Source organism: Elgaria multicarinata, chromosome 9 (genome assembly GCF_023053635.1).
Source record: "Elgaria multicarinata webbii isolate HBS135686 ecotype San Diego chromosome 9, rElgMul1.1.pri, whole genome shotgun sequence".
Taxonomy (NCBI): domain Eukaryota; kingdom Metazoa; phylum Chordata; class Lepidosauria; order Squamata; family Anguidae; genus Elgaria; species Elgaria multicarinata.
The window spans coordinates 31188814-31211304 of record NC_086179.1 but is presented as its reverse complement, the minus strand read 5'-3'; the positions used below and the strand labels follow the sequence as shown (position 1 = coordinate 31211304).

At 40.8% G+C, this 22491-nt stretch overlaps 1 protein-coding gene across 2 annotated transcripts in view; it reads left to right on the top strand.

Moving 5' to 3' along the window:
* The window catches only part of LARGE1 (LARGE xylosyl- and glucuronyltransferase 1), a 397052-nt gene that overhangs the window by 4243 nt on the left and 370318 nt on the right, over window positions 1–22491 (top strand). The window lies entirely within an intron of this gene.

Here is a 22491-nt window from a genome sequence, read left to right as displayed (position 1 = left end):
GGTTCCCTACCTGTTAAAAATAATAATGCCTGTTGCAGCAAGGGGACTTATACGTTTGAATGTGATAAATGTGGCAAAGCACCTTGTACCCCAAATGTCATATAAATTACTCTTTATTATCATTTTTGCACCTAAGTAGTACAGGAGCTATGATAAATGAACTGAAGCTTGCTTACACTCCCCTTGCAGTTTCAAGAAGTGTCTGCCTGTGAGTATGCTGCTGGAAATGGCAATATTTTAACTTTGTGTAGAAATAGTGCTGAGTAGATTGCTATTTGTATTCTTCAGCCTCCTACTTCAGCAGTATACTAGCAGGGCAAGTGTTTTTGCGTGCCCTCTCCCTCATGCTGGAAACCTAGATACTGTCACAATAAGCCACTATAATGAGCCAGAGTATCTAGCCCTTAGTATCAAGAGTTCTTGGGCTTAAAAGACAAATTGGTATCTGTAAACAACACAATTACACCAGAGGGAAATACCTTAACTAAACCTCAGCAGAGGAAAATGCTGGATTGTGCTACAGATGAACATGAAATATCAAAGGACAGCTCACAAAGCATTCAGCTTCAGCTGTTGAGAGAGAGAGAGAGAGAGAGAGGTGGGAAGCTTAAAACTGGAACAGATCTTGTGAACTACAGATTAGTAATAATATAAATCGGAAAAGCTGAAGTTTAAATTTGGCAGGTTTGGAATTCTTATTTTATTGATACTCTCTAATGGGGATCACAAATCTCTTGGTCAGCAAGGCTTTGAGGGCAGGTAAGAAATCTGCAGAGGCTGCAGAGTCATTGATGGGTAATTGGGCTGGTAGCTATATTAAGGGGAGAAAGTAGAAATTACCTCATTGATATTAAGACTAGCTTTCTTTCCTTGGATTTGTCTTTTTCACACATTTTGCCCAGAATCTGTGCTTTGGATTAACATCTTTAACCCTCACCAATACTCTTCCTGTACTAGATGTACTTTGGACATGCACCAAAAGGAATATAATTGTAGATGTACTATTACTAGTAGAGGGAGAAAACTAATAGCCGTAAATCTGGCATCTCTTCTGTCGTCTGTTTTTACATAGTATATTTGGGGTTGCATATAGAAGGATAACAATCCTTTCAGATGTTGGAGAAGTATGTGTGAAAGAGAGCTAGGAATAGCACTGAATATTAAAAAGCCAGATACTATCTTCAAGTGACTGAACTTTCCTGGAATTCTAAGTGTATTCTAAAGAAGCTGCTGTACAGAATAACATGGGATTTATAAATATACTTTGGGAATTTGCAACAAAATATTTGTGTGTTTTTTCTGGCCGAGAAAGAGAATTGTAAGAACATTTCACCTAGCTAAGGACATTTTTTGACAAATAAATTGTGTCGGTGCACCAAACATCTCTCCAGTGAGTTTTCTTGAGCATATGTTGTTTTGTGTGTCTCTAGTGGAAATGAATTTTTTTTATGTATTCTGTAGTGATACACAGTTCTACAAAGCCTGCGTAACTCCATTGGAATATTTATTTTCCATTCGATAGTCATAATTGCATGTCGCTCTTCAGAATCCAACACTTGTTACAATACTTTTTCCTCTTGTAGCCCAGATATTGGTTCAAACTGACTTTGGAGATATAGTATCTTCTTACTTGGTTTTTCAAACACTGTTGGTTAATTAGGGTTAAAGGGTGATGGAATTAATCACCTTACTACAAAGCTTTGGCACTTTACTCTGACCTTGAGCTGTATGATGAGCTCCTGTTTATGTTAATAGAAAGTTTTGATCATGAACCAAGGCGGGGCATATATGGCCCTCTTGTGTTTAGATATAAAAAGATAAACTCGAACTGAAACTTGTGGAAGTGGGCCAATTCTGTTCCTTAGGGAACGTTGAGTCTTTTCCCTTCACATTCCCAAAAGATAAAAATAATCTGCAGTCATGCAAATGTAGGCAGTGAAGTTGTTTTTCTGCTTTTTCCAGTGAATCTTAAACAAAAGATTTTTTATGTCTGAATAAGACCTCTGCAAAGTTTGAGAAGCTGCCTCTGTCCATCAACAGAAGTTGATCCAATAAACAGAAGCCAAGTGTATGTAAAGCTGGATGTAGCTCATTCTTGGCAGTACTGGATTTCCCCATTCTAGTCCACTAATAAAAGATATTTACACAGTATGTTGGTAAGCGGTTCTTTATAGGGATGTGTGAATCATCTTTGAAATGTATACATACTTCTGTCATTGATTAAAGTATATCTGTGCGCATTTTTGAGATGTACACATTTTTCATGCACATTTTTCAAATGTAGGCATGCTGTCGAACACATTTTTGGGGGTCTGCAAATTACATTGCAAACTTGGAAAAAGTATGGACTTCCTCTGCAGATTGCATCTGAGTCCATGTTCAATCCGAAAGGTGAAAACTGAGTAAATCCTGATCAAAAGCAAACTGAAACAAATTTCTCATACATCTCTGGTTCTTTACACATTAACAAATGTCAAAGAATATTGTAGCACTTTAAAGACTAAATTCTCCCGATGGAGGGAAGCAAATAGTGGGGTCCCAGCGAGATTGGTATTGGGACCAATTCTTTTCAACTTGTTCATAAATAATCTGGAATTAGGAGTGAGCAGTGAAGTGGCCAAGTTTGCCAATGACATCAAATTATTTAAGGTTGTGAAGAGCTCCAAAGGGATCTCTCCAAGTTGGGAGAGTGGGCATCCAAATAGTGGATGCAGTTCAATGTAAGCAAGTGTAAGGTGTTGTATGTTGGGGGAAAACAATTTCAAGTATAACCTGATGGAATCTGAGCTGGTGGTGACCAAACAAGAAAGATCTTGGGGTTGTGGTGGACAGCTTGATGAAAATGTCAACCCAGCATGCGGCCTCTGTAAAGAAGGCAAACTCCATGTTAGGGATTATAAAAAAGGACTTGAGAATAAAACTGCCAGTATCATACTGACTTTATACAAATCTATGGTGCGACCACACTTAGAATACATTGTACAGTTCTAGTCACCACACCTAAAAAAAGATATTATAGAACTGGAAAAAATACAGAAAAGTGCAACTAAAATGATTAAGGGGCTGGAGCTACTCCCATAGGAGGGAAGGTTCCAAAGGCTGTGATTGTTTAGTTTGGAAAAAAGGAGGCTAAGAGGAGACATGATAGAGGTATACAAAATGATGTGTGGTGTGGAGAATGTGGATAAGGAGACATTTTTCTCCCTCTCTCAAAATACTAGAACCCAGGGTCATCCCATGAAGCTGATTGGTGGAAGATTCAGGACAAATAAAAGGAAGTACTTCTTCACACAGTGCATAGTTAAATTATGGAATTCACTACCACAAGATGTAGTGATGGCTTTAAAAGGGGGTTGGATAAATTCCTGAAGGAGAAGGCTATCAATGGTGGATTTCTGCATTGAGCAGGGGGTTGGACTCGATGGCCTTATAGGGCCCTTCCAAGTCTACTATTCTATGACTCTATGATTCTACTAGCCCTGATGGTTATGTGCTATGTCCAGTATCTGAGGCAAGAAGCCTGTGTGCACCAGTTGCTGGGGAACATGGGTGGGAGGGTGCTGTTGCACCAGGTCCTGTTTTCTTGGTCCCTGGTTGACAGCTGGTTGGCCACTGTGTGAACAGAGTGCTGGACTAGATGGACCCTCGGTCTGATCCAGCAGGGCACTTCTTATGTTCTTAAACTTATAATGGCATTAAGTTTTTGTGGACAAGGGTCCACTATGTGCTGCATGGCTCTTTGTTCGTTTTGCTGCAACAAACTAACATAGCTGTTCTTCTGGGAGCTCTTACAAAATATCAGTGTGTGATTTGTGTTTTCCTTGCCTTCGTGAGCATGAAGAATTACAGCTCTTCACCACTAACCTGCTGCAGTTGTCTAGCTTCTGTACTTAGTTCATTACTTTGGTGAATTGGATGCAGTGGTTTGTCCACCGCTCCCAAATTCTTGAATGGGAAGTGGTATATGAATATTGTAAATAAAATAAATAAATAACTGGAAGCAAACGTCTAAACACTGTAAGGAAAATGCAACAAATCTAGTCTAAGATCTCTTTGGCCAAGGTTCTGAAAACAACAACAACCAAGGCTGCATTTTAAACGTTCATACTCTTTTTAGAGAGATTATTGGAAAATAAAAGGCAGTGTTGATTAATTAATGGTGGTGGTAGAATGAAAGAATAAAATTATAGAAGTTGGGAAGAGATCTCATCTAGAATCTTGGGATTCCTCTCCCTCCACCCCGATTTCAATTATTTCCTCTTTGATGGTTTTGGATAATAATCACACAGTTTTGTTGTACCTATAACTAATCCAGTTACTTTAGATTGATCTCTGTTAGGAACTTGTTCCTCCTATGATTATTCTTATGTCTCAATCTTAGTTTTGAGCCCAAACCAGGGTTCATGTTATAATATGCTTGGGATTCTACTATGCTCATGTAGCCCCAAATGTATCTATTTGGAGAAACTGGATACACTATATTTATTTATTAGAATTTTTTTACAGCCCAAATAGCTGAGGTCTCTGTGACATAGCTAACTTATAACAGCCTTCACCAACCTGGTACTTTCCATATGTTTTGTACTATAAGTCCCAGCATTCCTGACCATTAGCCATAGTAGTGGGAGCTGAGAAGAGCTGAAGTCCAAAACATATGGAGGGCACCAGGGTGGGGGAAGGCTGAGCCAGAACAACATGTAGATGTTTGTCTTTACGTCAAGGAAAAATGCAATCAACATGAATAGATGCCACATTAGTGCATGTCATGCCCTGTTGGCTTCTGTTCAATTTTGGACCTAATTCAAGTTTTTGATGCTTCTTAATGTCCTTCAAGACAGACCCAAATTCTGTTGAAGCCCATGAGAGGGTTTCACCAGTCTGCCATACGGCTTAGAGTAGGTCAGTCATTGCCCAGCATTTGGAGCCAGTCTTCTTGGCCAATCTTATTAGGAATGAGAGAATAACTGCTGCATGTTAGCCAGTTGAAGTTGTGCTGAGTGTTTCTCACAGACTTTTTGGGGGAGTAAAAATGGAGTTTGTTGGGAGGAGTTAAATAACCAGGCTTGTTGACCATTTCCAAACACATTTTACTACCTGTTTGCGGCCAATGCTTTCTGCAATCTGTAGCTTAGGTGTCATTTAAAAATAGCAACCATCAGGTTGTCTTCCTGAAGAATCTCTGCCAAATCAGGGATCATACAGGCAGCCTAATGATGTAGGGTTGGATCCAATGCTCTCTTGAGCAGAAGTCTCATGCAGTGGGACTTCCCTGTCATATCCTCCCCCTGCACTTCCCCCATTTGTGCCCCAGATCTGCTCTTGAGGATTCCCCCCCCCATGCTATGGAGAAGGCCTTGGGGTGCATGGGACACTGCAGAGGGAGTGGAAACAGCAACACCATTGGGGGAAAAACAAATTTGACTACATTAAAGCAAAATCCAAGTGAAGGCAGGAAAGTGATAGGAAGCTTGTTCAATCAGTACATCTTGGAGGGGTGTGTATTTGTTTAGGGGGAAAAGTAGAATAAGGAAGAAATTCTATGCTCCCCATGAAGGTGTCTGAGGGACAATAGGACGTGGTGGAAATGCCACTCCACTGGCAGAGAGGGAGGCCTGGCAGCGGGATGTCACATGTGCTGTCAGAGAACTCTCCCAGTGCACTGGTGCAAAGGTCCACTGTTGTCACTCTTCCACTGGTAGCCAAATGGGGCATTTGGGTGTGTGTGGAGGAGTATGTTAATAAACAAGCCCCTTCAACTGGCCCTGAAATGATTCCAGCCCTAGAGTTGGCATATTAATTCTCTTCTTTTTTGCTCAGCGGGAAGCAGAGGGGAAGATGAAATGGATGAAAAACAAAATAGAAAAAGCCACGTCTTGCCTTTACTGCAGCAACCCAATGTATCTCGGAATACCACATACTGAGCATATGCAGTAGGAAAGGGGTGTTGCCTTCGCGCCCTGCCTGAAGTCATCTCACTGGCTACTGTTTGGAACAGTACGCTAGACTAGATTTGACCTTTAGTCTGATCCAATTCTGGTTCTTGAATTTATGCTCCTAAACATAATCACATTTTTTTTCTTATGATGTTTTGTGATATCCATGAAGCCAAATCAAAGTAAGGGCAATGCTTTCTGTCCTCACTCTGAATAGACATATATTTTGCACTGTATTACAAAGCCTCTTGAACAGTTTGTCAAAACAAGGGTTGCATTGAAGAGTAGTGGGCACATATCTTTGTGAAACCACTCTTCTCTCTTTCAGTGCTGTCCTATAGCCGTTACATATAGTTCATCAAGAGAGCAGTGAACTGTTTGCAAGTTTTTAAAGCAAATGTACCTGACTATATTTATTTATTTATTTATTACATTTATATACTGCCCCATAGCCGAAGCGCTCTGGGCGGTTTACAAAATTTTTAAACAGTGAACATTAAAAACAGATATACAAAAATTTCAAACCATCAAAAGCATAACAACAACAATATCCCCAGGCTATTGTGGGGTCAGTATTTATTTATTTATTTATTTATTTATTTATTTATTACATTTAAATGAAAGACATGTTTTGACTTTGCTGAATTATTTTTTAGTGATATCACCTTGTATGAAGAATTTAAAAAGCAAAACATTGCTTAATTTCAGCTACTTCTGAACGGAGAATAAAGGTGCTTCACACATTTCAGGAATTAGGGCTTTTACACATGTATGTCATGTACCTGCAGTTTTCCCTAAGACATGTAGGAACTACAATACTCATCTTCTATTGAGTGCTTGTGCACAGCATATATACACTTTGAGAACTCAGGAACAAGCATGCTTCCTACAGCTTGTATGTACCATGGTTAAGTGTGTCTTGTACATGTTATAAAGAGCATTGTAATTGCACAAGAGGTATATTCAGGTGCCTGTTGATTTTTTTATTTGATTATTGTGAATGGCCCTAAGCACTTGGTTACCAGCACCTAAAGGTTATCTTTCCATTAAGGTATTTTGCTGCCAACATATATCTTTCCCTTCCCTTCCCCACCTCTCCTAAGCTGGTAATCTCTTTTTAAAATGTAAAATTAAAAATCTTGGTACATTTTAATTAATCCTTGAAGTGCTTTGAAGATGAAAAGCATTAGATAAAATGTGAAGTGTTGTTTTCATTTTTAAAAAAGGTTCTTTTGATACAAGATGCTCAGTTTAATGATTTGTAATGGATGTGAAAACTGGTCATGTGTTCAGCTTTGGTTGGTTTGCTATCTAGTAGAGCACAACATACGCATTTGAAGTAGCTTTTTAGTGCTATCTTGGACTCTGGGATACATTTTAGGTCACTTTCAATTAGAGAAAAGCTCTTGGGGGGGCATTCCAGTGGTGGACAGAAGCCAAAGGCAAAATGGAGGGAGCGAAGGCAAAAAGGCTGGAGTCGGAAATATCAGCATATTTTAGTTTAAAGCACCCACTGCCAGTAACTATGCCTTAGGAGAGGCATTTCAACTTTTTAGAAAGGGGGGAAAGATGGTACAAAAGCTGGGAATCCACTGAGCAATTTGTAGATGGCGGAAAAGACTTGGCGCCAAGGGGAGGAAGTATAGTATTTTTGGGAAGCCCAAAGGGCCATATTTTGGCCCACAGGCGGTCTGGATTTGACCCCCGGGCCTGAGGTTCTCCACCCCTATTTTAGGCTATAGATAAGACTTGGTTCTGAAGAGAAATCTTAAAGAATCTGCTTTCGTGTCGTGTCTCGCATACCTGTGAATTGATCTGTCTTTGTGTCCACCTTTTCTGAACCACTCTTCCGGGATTGGTGGGAGAAGTACACTTGGAAATGAGTGGTAGGGGTAGGTAGTAGGCCTTGATTGGTGAGCCTGCATCCTATCATGTTGGGGTAGCACACCCAAATGCTGCTTCGCCCAAGGAGCGGTGCAAGGGAATTTCATTCTCTCCACTATGTTAGGGAGCCATCAATTCCTTTGTGACATCGCCTGCTTTTAGGCCAGTCCCCAATTTCATCTTGTACCTGTTAGTATGTCCAGCAACTAATGCATCTCACAATAAGGAAAGAGGCATGCTTTACTGGCTTGAAAGCAAAAGGACAAGAATTAATATTGTTTGTTATTGGCAATAGTATTGATGGTTGATAGTTAAAATTCTTTTTAAGAACATAAGAAGAGCCAAGCTGGATCAGACCGAGGGGCCATCTAGTCCAGCATTCTGTTCACACAGTGGCCAACTAGCTGTCGACCAGGAACCCACAAACAGGATATGGTACAAACCATGTTCCCCAGCAACTAGAGTATACAGGCTTATGTACCTCTGATACTGGAGGTAGCACATAGCCATCAGGACTAGTAGCCATTGATAGCCTTCTCTTCCAGGAATTTATCTAGCCCTCTTTTAAAGCCATCCAAATTGGTGGCCATTGCTACTTCTTGTGGTAGTGAATTTTGTTTGTAGTTGTTATATAGTTTTGAGTATTTATAATGGTAATGGTTTACAGGAACAAATTGAAGGAGAGATCTTAGTCAACTACATAGTACTAGGTAAAAAAAATATGACTTGAGGTTGGGCTGATATCGATAAAACCACAAGCACCATGGAACTATTATTATTATTATTATTATTATTATTATTATTATTATTTATTTATTTATATAGCACCATCAATGTACATGGTGCTGGTGTTAGAACTAACTAACTATAACTTCAAATGTAAATGTGTTAGATTTTTCTCCTTAAATGTGCAGAGATTTAACCCAGGCAAAAGCCAGCGCCTCTTCATACTTAGTTAAAGGAAAGTATAATTTGCTGCTTTGAAAAGGGTCTTCTCTCAAGGCTCAGGCTGACTGGGGTCTTGGCATATGAACCATTTCTCATGCTGAGAAGCTTTTCAAGGTCCAACGGCTACTTCATCTCCTTCACAGCTGAGATCTGGAGGCAGAAGAATAAAACATGGGTATGCAGTGATTTAATGAATGGATTTTTCTATGTTTGCTTGTAACACTGGTTCTAATTTCCCAGAGAAGGCTTTTCATACATGTGCTTCACTGTACTAGGGGAAATCACCTCTGAAGCCATAGCACAAGTATTTTGTTGCACCCAGAAAACCCACATTCTGCGCATGATTTATGCACATGCTGCACGTTTTGTACAAACAACATAGTTGTAGGTTGAATTGTCATGCAGCAGAAGTTTAAGCGTAGTAACTCAGACATACAATTGAGTTCAGTGGGACTTACTCCATATTAAGTGAGATTAGGATTGCAGCTTTGGGAACTTTTACAACACCAAAAGTTAAGGCAGTATGTTGGATATTATCTTTGCAATTGTAAGGGCAGAATCATAACATGCATGCACACACACATGCACACACACCAAAGTTTACAACTGTAGGAAGCTGAATTCTGTGCCCAATGCCACATTTTGCCGGTTTTCTGGGCTCTTGCCACTTCTGTACAGCTCCAAGTTCTAGCATACTCCTAAAGACTGTATAACAGCAGTGGTACTGTGAAGAAATCTTTCTGCTTGGCTGTTATTGCATCTGCAAAATGCCGTCCCATAGAGTTCTTCTGGTGGTGAATAGACAGATGAAACTGCATTGCCTCTACTTGGAGGCTGAAACATTGTCCGCCTGCTGTGAAGAGTGTGCCACCTGCTTCGCGGACAAGATCATTTGTATTCAGTTGGGCTTGTGAGTCTCACCTTTTATGATACAGAGTCAGAGCTTGATGTGTTGAAGGCTCAATCTTGTCCTATTTTTTCAGATCACTGTCGATCTGTCTTGTCCACTGACTCAAAGTGTGCTTAGTGGTATAAGGACAACCACTTCTGAGTGGGACCTGTGCCCGTCCTGAAGATGTTTACAAAGAGGTAGAATCATAGAATCATAGAATAGCAGAGTTGGAAGGGGCATACAAGGCCATCAAGTCCAACCCCCTGCTCAATGCAGGAATCCACCCTAAAGCATCCCTGACAGAATAGTATTTACAGTAGATGCCCGTTAACTGTGTAATATCCTCTCTTGGAGAGAGCTTAAGGCTGTCTCACTTCACTCTGGCATCACTGAGAGGCTGGGGATTAAGAATTTTTGGGTAGCCTTGGTGGCCAAACAAAAATGTCATGTTGCCACGAACTGCCCCTGCATCTTTGAAATGCAGCACAAGGTCAGGGACAAACAGAGTCTTCTCTGCTGTTCCTCTGCAGCTTAGATGGCCGATGGAAACTTTCTGTGCCTCTGCACCTGCCAGGTAGTTGGAATGCCAGCTGCACCAGTTGCAGGGATAAGCTTCCATGCCCCCCACTTTTCTTCTCCAGCTTGGATCCTGGGAGGAGAGACAGCAGTATGTCTTGGCTTGCTGCTTGCATGTGAGTGCAGAGCTAAAACACATCAGAGGCTTCCATCCATGTTTGGAGAATGGTCGGGGACCATCCTCCAATCCATAAGTTCAATATTTCAAAGAAACTTCGGATTCATCTTGGAACCCTGCTACAGTCCCAGACATCTCTGATAGGAGAGCTCAAAGGAGGAAGCCAGAGAAAAGGTAGGAATCTTTTTAATGCCTGCTCAGGAGCAAGGACTAGGATATTATAGGATGAAGGTGTAACAATCAACTCTCTCCTGCTTTTATAGGCAAAATGGTTATAAAATTTAATATGCAGTACATACTGTAGACAGATGTGACACTAGGCATCTTATGTAGGCGGTGAAATATATTTTGATTGTGACTGGCTGTTTGTTTGGGGATAGGGTTATATTTTAACTCTGTTCTATTAGGCATGCCAGTAGGAAAAATAAAATAAAATTCAAAGACGTTATTAACTTGAATTGGGAGAGGGGTTGGTATTTATTTGGGTGGTAGTAGAATACACGACTCTTATGAAATTTCCTATGTAAGGGGATCTGTAATGCATCTTTGTTTTTTATGTCGGTGCATTTGGAATGGAGAATCTGATGTGGAGGCATTGATTCTCCTTGATGTTTTGAAAGGAAATAATGAATGGAAGCAAAGCACTATTTCCCTGTTCCTTTTGTGTCGGTGCATCATCTTGGCAAATTAGACTGTCTCTTCCCCCCTTTTAACCATAACCTTGTAATGGAAAAAGATGGTTGTTCTAGAGCTGGTCTTTTTTTATACCTTCTAAACAGAGTTGGCTCCCCTGCTGTGACTTCAATAATACATTATTTCATAAGTTCAGAGGATTTAATATGTTTCTGGTGATTTCTGTGAGTTGCAGTTAGATGATAAGGAAAATCACTATAATAGGCTGGGTGCAAAACACCTGCTGTATTCTCCCAATAGCTTCTAACAGCTTCATTTCCTTCATCTCGAACTCTTGCATACCTTGTGCATATTTAACTGTGTGCACAAGCACAAATGTAGCCAGGTGAGGGTTTGTTTGTGCCCATACACATGGATCAATATTTTATGAATAAAAGTCCTTAGAGAAAAAGGCACATTCTTGCTGGTGTGCATGATGTTAACCGACGACTTCCCTGGGATTATATATGTTAGAGAGCACATATATAATCTAGGTTTATAGTTATCTGGGCACAATAACTAAAGGTTATTGTAACTTCACAGTAAGTTTAAGTGGCAGGTGAGAAGGAGTTTAATTATGGAATAATCTCCCTTTAACTCATGGAACAAAGTGTCCCTGCTCACGGAACACACTCCCCAGAAAAACTCATTTGGTTCTTAGCGCTGACTCTATTATCTTTTAGGTGTTGTGAAATCTGCTTTATTTTATGAAGCCTTTTAATGATTGGTTATTTTATTGGTCACTATTGCTGTTTCTCTTTTTCTTTTCTTTTTTTAATATATGTGGATTTTACAGTTTGGTTTCTGGGCTTTGTGTATTGATTTTTCTTCTCCATTTGACTGTATTCTATGTAAGCCACCTTGGACACTGAAAAAGTGGGAAGGTAGGATAGAAATATTTTAAATACATTTCAAGGCAGAGAGTATGAGCCAGTGTTACAATGCGTGTTGCAATCATTATGGCAAAACCACTAGAAACCTCTGTCAGGTGGTACTTGCTCCACTTGTTGGCCATTACCTATTGGGTGGCATGACATGGGGATTGCCCTCGTTACAAAGAGTCTTCTCGTTGCTGCCTGCAGCCTCAAGTAATAGTCTCAGAAGTTGGGAGAACACAGTTATTCTGCTGGTGCACTTCATCAAGCCATGTGACCTATGTGTCACAAGTGTAAACTGGGATGTATGCTATGCCTGCAGCATCTTAAATTCTATCTCATAGCCAAGTTGACTGCATAGCACCTGTTCAACTCTGTTTCTAATGTCTGTGCTAATTTTAATATCTGTATGGTATTCCAGCTTGATCTGCTGTATATTTTCTGTTTACCCACTTGACAAATATTGTCTGCATTATTCATATTTAAATATTGTCCATATTTAATTACAGAGATTAAAATTAGCAGCTTAATAATTTGCGTTACTTTTTCTGCACATGTTCTTTGGCAAGCTGTAACTTGGTTTTGCCTGTTCCTCTCTTGGGCAACTTCTCCTGCCTTGGTCAGAGGATTTAGCTTAAACAATTGGGTCCCTTCTGTGGCTCTTGTCAGAACCTACCTCTTCTCCTGGGCTTTTAGTGGTACCTCCATGAAGATAATATTGCTGATTTTAATATGGATTTTAATATTTTATGCAAAATTAGTAATATTTATTTTTAAAAATATTTTATATGTATTTCCCTAGAACCTCTTCATTGTGGAGATGCTGCTGTTATGTTCTGACAACTGGTGGATGCTGATCCCAAACTAATTCTGTAGACAGTCCTGTACTTCAGGTTCAGCTTTTCTCCATTATAGAAAGCACATCAACAATGTAATGACTTTAGACTCCACACCCCAGCTTTGTAGGTATCCAAAGAGTAAGTTTCTGGATTTCTTAAACATTAAGGAATAGAGCACATTTTCTCTTCCTCCCCTGCCCCAAACTCCAAAAACAAGACATCTAACATGGTTTAAGCAGTGGCAGGTAGAATCATGATCACTGTCTCATCACAAACCTTTTAGTCTGGATTCAAAACAGGTGGGATTTTTTATGAGCACAATGAATAGTTTTGAATTGGACCATAGGGAGCTCTGTGTCTGGAATTAGCACTTCAAGGATATTCAGCTGAACAGTACAGTATTGTATTTTACTCTAGCTATCTTTGAGCCTTGGTTCTTTCCTCTTTCGTATAGTATTTGTTAAGCTGTAAAACACCTTGATATCAGCAAGAGGTGTTATAGAAATTCAATAACTATGAAATAACACACACACACACACACACACACACACACAGACACAGATATCAGTAACAATGAAAACCATTCTCTTATAGAAGACAGCAGGTACCTGGCAGAGCTCACTGTTGTAAATATACTCAGTTTTCTGAGGGGTGTCATTTTTCTGCCACGGAATCCTCCTTTAATATCTGTTTTATGAAGGCAGAGTGAACTGGCACTTTGTTCCGGTAGGCAAAGGGAGAAGAGTCCCTAGGAAATGTGGGCTTGTGCTCAAATGACTGTAGGCTACAACTAAGAAGAACAGCCATGTTGAATCAGACTGAAGGCCTATCTCGGGGTGGGCAACTTATCCCATCATCTCTAGCCTGCATATTATTATTATTTCTATACTGCCCAATAGTCGAAGCTCTCTAGGAGGTTTACATGAATTCATAAGACAATGAAATTCAGCATTCAAAATACAGCGACCCTGTTCAGACAACACACGACATGCTGTTCAGACAACACACAACAACACAAAAAATGCTTAACCACAGTGGTTAAGCATTTTGAGCTAAACATTATGGCGTAGCATGTCGTGCGAACCATTCCTAACCATGGTGGCTACATAAGCACGGTTTAAATATGCTTGCTAACCATTTACTGCAACAGGGTTAGCAGCTTAACCATGGTTTAGTGTGTTGCCTGAACAGCCCCAATGTAGAATATAGCATAACAATTTAAATATCTAAAATTTAAAATGTTTTAGACAGCTTAAGACAGTTTCAATGAAACACTAGACCTGTTTAGGCAACTGGTATAAATGCCCCATTATATGCCATTAAGTGCCTAGGTATAGAGGGCAGTCTTAACTTGGAGGTGAAAGGATGACAGTGTTGGTGCGAGGCGGGTCTCAGTGGGAGCTCATTCTGTAGCCAGGGGCCATCACTGAGAAGGCCCTCTGTCTTGTCACCAACCTCTTAGCCTCCTTCAGAGGGGGCACTCAGAGCCCTCCTCCCCCATTGATCATAATGACCGTGAACGTTCAGGTTGGGAGAGGTGTTCCATCAAGTATTGTGGTCCCGAGCTACATAGCCAGTGGTAAGGCATGATGGGAGTAGTAAGCCAAAACATCTGGAGTTGCCCATGCCTGGAATCTATATAGTCCAGCATTCTGTTCACACAGTGGCCAATCAGATGCCCATGGGAAACCAAGAAGCAGGACATGAGTGCAATAGCACCATCCTGGGCACGTTCTCCAGCAACTGGTATACAGAGGCACGCTGCTTCCTGAACTCCAGGTTAAAAGGCTTGAGTTGTTAGTTGCTTCTGTGGAGTCTAGACTAACTTCAATCACACTGGAGTTTAAGAGCTTGGAGAACAGGTGGAAGATCTTTTATTTTTTTCTGTTAAGGGTTGTATTCATTCAGCATTGAACAGTTGGTTGCTGCATGTCCATGTATGAGTCTGAAAGAAGTGGTGGGGGAGGCTAGAGCCGAAAGTTGAACTTCTTTGGGTTAAAGTGAAACGTGCTGCCATTTCCTGTTGTGTGCAGTAAAAGCAGTGTGATAAAAACACCCACTGAATTGGCCACAAGGTCATTGTTTATTTCCTCTTTCTTCCCTGTGTAAAGAAAGAGGAATTATTGTGGGACAGAAGCGGAAGGTGGGGAAGGAAAGTGATGGTAGGGAAACGCAATTCCCCCCCGGCTGATGACGCTCTCTTTGGTTGCATGTTTTCAGAGGTTATTTGATTGATAACATATATTCTGATATGGAGTTGAGGGGGGGAAACTGTTTAGAAATGAATCCAAAATCATTCTGATGGGGTTCAAGATCTCCTATCTTCCTATTTCCTTATAGCTCTTACCCTGTAATTGTAACAACTTGAGTTCCTGGTTGGGTTTTTGTTTTGTTTTTTGAGATGCTGGTAAGTTGTACAATAGCATATTTTCCCTCCAGAGGCAATTGCAAAGAGTATCTGGAAAATGACAAATGTAGGGAATAGCATCTGGGATGCAAAACTTGCCATATGGATTCTGTGTCAAATGATCTAAATTGCTTTGTTACCTCCCTCCCATCTCTCTTTCTGTTGTGTTTAAAGCAAATTGGCAAAGAGCTAGAGGTTTTGAAAGTATTTAAAAATATAATCAGTATTTTTTTTTACATCCATTCATCTCCCCTTTAAGAGAGAAAGCAACGTTTTGATCATATTTATGGTTATATTTCATTGTTTGTTTATAGTTTGGCTTATTCTGTAGGAAAGGAAAGGAAAGGAAAGGAAAGGTAAGGAAAGGAAAGGAACCTCTTGTGCAATCACTTGAGTCATTGCTGACTCCTAAAGGGATGCCTGCTTTCGCTGACGTTTTCTTGGCAGACTTTGTAGCGGGGTGGTTTGCCACTGCCTTCCCCAGTCGTGGTTACCTTTTCCACAGCTAGCTGGGTACTCATTTTACTGACCTCGGAAGGATGGAAGGCTGAGTCGACCTGAGCCAGCTGCCTGAGAACCAGCTTCCGCTAGGATCAAACTCAGGCCGTGGGGAGAGTTTCGGTTGCAGTAACTGCCACTTACCACTCTGTGTCACACAAGGTTCTTCTTATCCTGTAGGCACAGGGGAATTTAAAATAATTTGGAAATAGTTACAGTTAGACTTGCAACGCACCTAGGGGCTGTCTTGACAACACCGCATTGGTGCCGCAAGCCCCCCAAACCCCACGCTTAGGTTGTCCCCATGCCAAGGAGTGAGCGTGGGGTTTGCAACGGAGGAGCAAGAGCCACTGCCTCCCCGTGCACCGATGCACCATGCACCACCATGATACTGCGCATCGCTGCACAAGCGCTGCTGTACAGCCACGCATCCCTACGTTCCTCCATGGTTTTTTAAACCTTTTCTTCCCCTTCTTCTTATCTTGGCTTTCCCCGCCAAGCGTTTCTTTCTCCCCATGCCAGAGAAGCATGGAGGTGTTCCAGTGGCCATGTGGCTCGCTGGCCCTCCCCCTCCCCCTATCTGGGCAGATGGCAACCAATTTATTTTATTCATTTATTTATTTATTACATTTTTATACTGCCCAATAGCCGAAACTCTCTGGGCGGTTCACAAAAAAGACCAATCAGGGGTTGCCATCTGCCCAGCTACGTGTCTGCCACGACTCCGGAATGGCGACAGACGGCAGATGCGCCATCATTGTCTCGCTCCAGAGAAAAAGGTCCGGATAAGTCCATGACTTTTTTATGTCAGAGCTCCAGGGGAAAGCCCTGGAATGGCTCCGTAGTGGCTTCTACATCGTGTAAACAACACAGCGCCACTGTGGAGCCACGCTGGGGCTATAGACATCCCCCTAGTAAGTTCTAATATATATTTGATTTTTTGGTGATGGATAAGTCTCTATGTCTTTTAAAAGTTGTTGGAGTGACTTTGGGGGATTAGGTGGTGTTGACATAATGCTACACTATGGTTAATGTTATGTAAACACTCCCTCCTTCCCATGAACATGGCAATTCTATTCCTTTTCCCCTGATTTGAGGTAAACCACAGTTTGCTGGCTTGGAGAAATAGCAAATTACAGTACACTTGTCCAGAAAAGAAGGATTGGAAACCAAAGCTTGATCCTGTTTTTCAGAGTAAGCATAAAGCATAGCTTGCAGGTTTGGACAAAATGGCAAACTGTGATTTTGCCTCAAACCAGAAAAGGAGGAAAGGAATTGCTGTGCATGACGAGAATGGGGAGAGAGAACCATGTGAGCCTGAGAGTAGGGTATATAATACCAAACCATGTTAGGTGTTGTGTATGAACCACTCCTCTGAAAACAAACGCTATTTCACTCTTTAATATGGTACAGGACATTATGCTCTTAGTCTTTCAGATTTACAACCAAAACGCCAGTCTAATCCTCAGGATCAATATACAAATATTCAACTATTTAGATCTTACATAGAGTTTTAAAAGAACCAAATAACACAAATTACATATATTTGGATTGCTTCCTATATGAGTCTTCAGCATGGAAGTATTTGGGGGAGGCTGTTTCCTTGAGGAAATGCCCCTGATTGTCCTTTTTGCTTGAGGTACGTTGATAGCTTTGTTAATAGTAACTTCATATGTAGGAGACGTGATGTGCAGTGTTGATGTGTGTTCTGCATCCTTGACTTGGACGGAGGATGAAGCTTTATGTAGCTTTATGTCACCTTCCCCAACCTGGTGCTCTCCAGATGTCTTGGACTGCATCTCCCTTCATTTCCAGCCAGAATGTCTAATGGGAGTGGCATGGCAGTTGCAGTCCTACACATCTGGAAGACCAGGTTGTGGAAGGTTGTTCTATGCCAGTGGTCCAGACCCAAGACCCACTTCAGACTCCCAACCTGCAACATGGGACCCACTTTCACAATTTCACAGTTGCCCAACACAGTGGCAGCTACTTTGCCATGACCCATCTGGATTGATCTCACAACCCACTATTGGGTGTAGAAGTATTATCTGCACTTCCTTTGATTTCCAAATTGAATGATAAGACAACCAAACACTTGTTCTCAGGGGCAAAAGTACTCTTGCTCTTCAAAATGATTTGTAATTGGTGAGGGTGTGTCAGTTCAGCACCTGAATTCACTATTTATATGTCTCTGTGCTAAATCAATAGGCACTATACTGAGAAATTTGCAGATGCTATTTCCCTGCAAGGCTATCCCTTTTCTTCCTTAAACCTCTGCGGCAACACAATATTCCTTAAAACCCAATGGAAGTCAGTAATTGGACTGACAGCTTGCTGAAATGGATCACCAGAGCCCAGCCAGTGTAACATTCCAGCTGCTTGACTTAAATAAGAACGCAAAGTGTTTTGCTTAGTTTGAAGTTGCATATATTTCAAAAATGTAGGGGATAATTTAAAGGAAGCTTCCATTAAATAGGGGCTGTTTGCATGGTGGCTCTTTCTGTCATATTTAAGTCACAGTGAGCTGCTGTACAATCCTGAATATTCAACTCCCAACTATGGTTTGATGTGTGAACCGTGATGGTGGTGGTTACACGGGTGTCAAAGCACTATAAACAACCCTAGAACAGGCCATGGGTCATGCAAGGGTTTGAAACCCTGTTTAACCCTCGTATAACTCCCACCAGCCAGGTTTGCACAACATGACAACCCATGGTCGGGCTGCAGGTGCCACAACCCATCATGGTTTAAGTGATGTCAAGCTGCAGCATGTCATATGAACCCAGTCATTATGTTTCTGGAAGCTTTCTCTGATGGCTCCGCTGGACTTTGGCCAGTCTGTAACCAGTAATAGAGTCCACTTGCTGTTCTTGTAGGACAAGTCAACAATGCATTTTTAATTCACTTTAAGCTTTAGTGGTGGTTCATTTATATATCATTTTGAGTGTGCAGAGTGCTTTCCTCTCTTGTCTGCCTTCACAATGCTGATGTGAATTCAGAAGTCGCTATTATTTTCTTTTTTCAAATGGAGAACTGAGACTAGGAAGGAGTAAGCCTCAACATCTCTCACTCCCATGTGACTTCATTAATCCCAGCTCTTTGATCGAAGTCCTGTCTCTGTAGGCTTGCTGTGCGGTTGTGTACCTCAGGACTTGGATAGATTAGCAGAAGCTGTGTGTGATATATCTCATGCAAGTCAGTATCATTTGAGAATGCTTTCCAGCACATATTTATTTTATTATTTAATTAAAAACGTTAGTTCATGTTCTTCAGATGGAAAGGCTCCCAGAGAAATGTACAGATAAATAAAAATAATGCAGTGCCTGCTTTCGGGCTTCCCATTTAAAAAGGCACAACACAAAAGGAAAAAGGGGAGAGGAGAGAAAAGGAAAACAAGGTAACTCTGGCATCATTCCAAAATATTATGCAGTTCTTAGAATGACTGACTGTAATGCAGCTGGACATTTTTGGTCTTCTTATCATGACCAGCTGCAACTGAGGCTGTTCAAAGATAAGAGGAGCCAAAATTGCTGATTTGACAGCTGAACCGATGCAATGGCCCTGCTTTCTATCTCTCCTTGTGCTACAGTGTGATAGAATGACTGCTGGATGACAGCTGTAGGAAGGGCAACTCCGATTAAATTATTTTGTATACATACAGAGTTTGCACATTGGGAAAAAGGTTCTAGGCTATCCCTTTTCCAGATATGCTCACTAGCTTTCTGTGTGTGGAGAGTGACTTTTTAAAAAAAAATTAAGCAAGGAAATATTCAGACATTTGATTCCCCTATCAGCAATCTAAAATGGTAGAGCCCCATTATTATTATTATTATTAATATTATTATTATTATTATTATTCACATCATAGGGGACTTCTGCTTGTTCATCTTCTTAGCTTTCAGCCCAGGCTTCCAAAAATAAATGTTCAACACGCTTTTTTGAATGCATTTGAGGAGTGAAAGGCAAATATTCAGCTTACAGAATTTTCATGAAAAACTGTCAACTGTGAATTTATTACTAAGGAATTAGTTGAGTGGGAAATTGTTTTTCATGTTCACATAGGAATTCATATTCCTGATGTTACTGAAATCTGTTAATTACCTAGATTGCAGTATGCATTTGTCCAGTTCGTACTGGATAGTCTATTACTGATAGTCCTTTTGTGCTGTTCCCAAGTCATGCTCAGTTTCCCAATATGTGAACAGAGACACCATATCATAATATGAAAGTTTGGGGTTTGACGGTTTGGTTTTTGTTGTACAGAGTCCTGTGTTTCTGGATTTGTCTTCCTCTACCTACAGTTCATCCTGCTTCTTCTAGCTTCTAGGAGGCATCTGCTGAAATTCCCTCTGGTCAGACATAAACTAGCAAGCTAAAATATGTTCCTAATATAACTTTAGAAACATAAATAATATAACCTTAGGAACATAAAGGCATAAAGGCTGCCCTACGTTCCTAAAAAGCCTTCCTCAACCTTGTGCCCTACAGATATTTTGGACCACAGTGTCCAGCATTCCTGACCATTGGTCATCCTGCCTGAGGTTGATAGGAACTCAAGTCCAAAATGTCTGGATGGCACCAGGTTGGGGAAGGCTGTCCTAAAGCAGCAAAATTGACTTTAGATCTGTTAAAGAGTGCTTTAAAAAAAAGTATTGCTTACTTTCCAAAATTTTCATTTTTTCCTGGGGGAAACGTGTGTGTGTGTGGGGGGGAGAGAAATGTTGTTTTCCACCATATTTCCAGAATTTCTGGAAATTTTACTTCTCTAGATGTGTGACCAGACCACCCAACCAAGTAGCACTTTGGTAGGGGTCTTTCCTAGTTGATCCGTTCTCTTGATTTGTTCCATGCAATTGTTTTAGGCGGTGGTCAAAACCCTTTTCTCCTATTTGTGGGGTAGTGTTTACATAGCAAAGCAGTTCTTCACTGTTGCTAGTGGTATGGGAAAGGTTCAGTGCAGATAAAACCAAACTGCAGTTCCCAAGGAGCAATGCAATAACCTGTGTGCAACTGTGCATACAGCAAGATGCATGCACAATGTTACAGGCCTGAAGAGAACTCTTGGAAAATAGATGAGCTTCTTCTTCTTTTTTAATGTTTCTGACAGTGTCCCTCAGTAATGGGCCAATCCTGAATTAGCAACCTGCCTGTTGCTAATTTATATGTAGATGTAATAAAAAAGACAATAGTTTTCAAAAATACTGATTTGGACAAGGTTCCAAACCCAAGAGTGTTACTGGCTAATAGACTGCTGCATTATTCTCTTCAGCCAGAATGCTCTCCCTGCCAAGAATTTTCTTTTGCACCATTAATTGGAGCTGTCAGTGTGAATACTGAAGTAATAACATTTGTTTTGCATGCAGAAGCAGCATAGAGATCAGTAATTAGTCACAGGTTTGAAAGCACCATCCCCTAGTGAGTTACAAAAGGTTAGTGTATGTAGCATGGGCTTCACTTTTCACACTCTGCTGCCATTTCATCCTAAGAATTTGACTGTACCCACATACACTGAGGTAGTAAAGCAGAGTTGGGGAATGTATGGCTCTCCAAATGTTTGTTGAACTTCAGCTCCCATCATTCCTAACCAACATTGCAAATGATAAGAGAGAATGGGCACTGTAGTCCAGCAACATCTGGAGGGCCACAGTTTCCGCAGTCTTATAAAGCCACCACACAATGGAGGCTCGCCACATGAGGGGAGACATGATAGCACTCTTCAAATACTTGAAAGGTTGTCACACAGATGAGGGCCAGGATCTCTTCTCGATCCTCCTAGAGTGCAGGACACGGAATAATGGGCTCAAATTACAGGAAGCCAGATTCCGGATGGACATCAGGAAATTTTTCCTGACTGTTAGAGCGGTACGACAATGGAACCAATTACTTAGGGAGGTTGTGGGCTCTCCCACACTAGAGGCATTCAAGAGGCAGCTGGACAGCCATCTGTCAGGGATACTTTAAGGTAGATTTCTGCAATGTACAGGGGTTTGGACTCGATGGCCTTGTAGGCCCCTTCCAACTCTACTATTCTATGATTCTGTATAAATGACAGGAAATCTTTCTTCTGAATGTATCTCCATTCATTAATTGATATTGACCAATACTAGGATACATAGAACTTATTTTAATTACTGCTATCCAGCTGAGGCATGCCCAGGTTACAGACTTTAAGCTTTCCATGACTTCTTATGTTTTGGAGTGGGTGAGTGGGATTTCATTAAAAAAAATACTTGGCATGTTATTGTATGTCTTAATTTGGACATAATATTTTATTTTGAACCCTTCATCCTTCTTTTGTACTAAATGAAATAAATGAAATAAATATACATGCAAAATAGAGGGGTAAGATGAAGGGAAATCACCTCATAGTACTCTGCTATGTTTATTTCATTTCATTTCATCTCTGTACCAATCAATAGACAACATTCTCTAGAATGAGTATGGTGATTGGATGTGAGTGGAGAGTTGTCTGTTATTTTATGCATTTTTATCATAAGCTTGCTCAGGGCCAAGATCTGATGTCTATTCTTGTATTACACACCTGTATATTGTCATGTATGTTGATGGTACTATGTACAAAATAGTCTACAGTGAAACCTATGGTGGAGCTGACGGCGTGGGGAGTGATTTGTACAGGTACAAGTTGAAGTGTTCTCCAACATGGGTGTGAGCAGTGATATGGGTTTGACAAAAAAGTTTGAATTGCGATTTCAATTGATCTAATTTAGCATGCTTACTTTATTTGTATTTAGTAAACAAAGCTTTAAAAGTTTACTAAAGTATGATACTACATGCAAAGGGGGATTTCCCCCTTTTCCCTCCCTCTGATGTTGTATTTGCAGCCTCCGG